Source organism: Pundamilia nyererei, unplaced genomic scaffold (genome assembly GCF_000239375.1).
Source record: "Pundamilia nyererei isolate P.nyererei 1_Seehausen unplaced genomic scaffold, PunNye1.0 scaffold00143, whole genome shotgun sequence".
NCBI classification, from domain to species: Eukaryota; Metazoa; Chordata; class Actinopteri; order Cichliformes; family Cichlidae; genus Pundamilia; species Pundamilia nyererei.
In genome coordinates, this window is record NW_005187544.1 from 794968 (window position 1) to 797273 (window position 2306).

Sequence of the window (2306 nt, forward strand, 5' to 3'; positions counted from 1 at the left end):
TTTTTCACATTCTGTCTCTCACAGTTGAAGTGTACCTCTGGTGCAAATTACTGACCTCTGTCATCATTTTAGGTGGGGGAACTTGCACAATCAGTGGCTGACTAAATACTTTTTTGCCCCACTGTAGCTCGCTAACCTCCTGAAGAAGCCCCACAGATTAGTCAAAGTAGACTTTAATTCTACAAAACTGACACCACAGGACCTTATCTGCTATCAAAAAGATTGATTGATTGTGCATTAGCGTTGTACAATCAAGGTTAATATCAGATTTGGGAGTCACCTTGCCAATGTCTGTGTGCACTACATTACACATCATCAACTTGGTTTTCAGCTAGCTGTAAAAAGAGCCAAGTGCTCTCAGCACAGACATACAGCAACGACACCAGGTCATGACTAGGGTGTCCTTGTTTGACACTATGTTATGCCAGAAAGAAAAATCACACATGGAAATGGAGAGGCAAGTGCATTTGAAATTCTGTCTGAAAAATAACGGTGGATCACACGCAGACGGGACGCTGATTTGGGCGTGCCAGCAATGCTACACCTCTAGCATCAGGTCATCTTTTAAACAATAAAATTACATCTGTTCATGAATCCTCTGTGTGGCATTTACAAAGAAGTGTGAAATGTGTAGGTAGTCTGAGGTGTAGTTGGTGCTTTGTGTTTCGAACAGAGCAGTGACTCTAACCCATCCATCACTGTAAGGGATTGTTGTGCGCGTTGACATTTTATATGCTGTGAAGGGAGCAAAGTGGGCTGCTGTTGCCTCTGATTCATTTGTTGTTGTTTTTCATTGGGATCCTGCAGAGGAGTGGAGGAGCCAGTGCTTTGTTTGAATGTCAGCACCTGAGATAGAAAGAGACTGCTGTGCCCACTGAGCTATGTACAGTATGCAACCATGATTATGATGGATTGTCCACTGTGAGTGCACATTTATGAATCTTAAGAGCACCTTTTATTCTAAGTGCATGTTATGAAAGTGGCGCTGTCACAAAGAATACTGAAAGGCTGAAGGATTTCAGCCTTATCCATATGGAGGAGATGGAAGAGAAGCCTGTCTTTAAAATAGTGCCCAAGGGCTCAGGCAATAATCCTTCTAATTTATCTCTTACGTGAAAACTTATTTGGAACTTTCAGACAGTCATGTCCTCATTGAGCACAGACCTTGTACTGCTTGACCTCGAGATAATTGTCTTTAATATATCAGAATTTGTGGCACCGCCAAATGTCATATTAATTCTGTGGGGAGGTGAAATTGTGAATTTTTAATGCATGTTAATTGTGCTGTGGCCTTTGCAACAACTTGTAGAAAAGTCACCAAAAACTCTAGTGTTTCCTTATCCTACTTTATTGAAGCTTTAATATTCAGAAAATTTCTCAAATTGTGATTGACGCAGTTGCAGCAAATTTGTCAGCAAATTTGTCAGCAGCATATCCACGATACCAATCTCCCATTTCATCAGATGCCAAATGTTCAATCTATTGGATGGAGATCTGGTACGTAGAAAATAAATACGAGTCATTATAATATTTGTTCATAAGCAAAAAAAGCTAACAGTGTGACTGGACGTGGAGAACTGTGCTTATATACCACACTCCCACTGCTTTTCATTCCAGGGTGTCAAATTCTGACAGATGCCACTGATGTCACAGAAACATGCACAAGGTATCCTTTTGCAAAATTAGATGGGAAGAGAAAACAGTCATAATAGTGACAATGTCCATCAGGTCATACTGAAAACAGTATGGCTGTTTTCAAAATGGCTGCCATAGTGTCAAACCCTGAATCCATCAAACAATAAAGAAAAGTATCCATGAACAAAATACCCTTTTGAATGATGTTAAAGTTGGTTGGATAGCTAATGTTGGATAGCGTCTTCTATTGCATTGTGTATTTACTCTGGTTATCTGTCTAATACCGCCCTCAAATCATCTAAAAGGTACATTTCCACTGACCTAAAATGGCATTTGCCTTTGGATAAATTTGTCAATTAATCATTAAAACATATTTTAGTTATCCCATTTAACTTCCGGCAAAAGTTCACTCACCTAATTTGTCCTAATAAACAGAACCACCATAGTCTATAAAGTGGAGGGGTATACCTGGTCAGGTTTCTCTTACCGGAAATCTTTGATTTTCAAGTTCCCTTTTAGTGTGCTTGGCACTATGTTATTAGCCGCTTTCTCCCACCAGATGACACACGTGGGCTAAGGTCTGTTAATAGTTCACTTCAGTCCAATTCAACTAAAGTATAAGACAGGTAGTTTCTGTCATTATTTATTTATTTATTATTTATTTATTTATT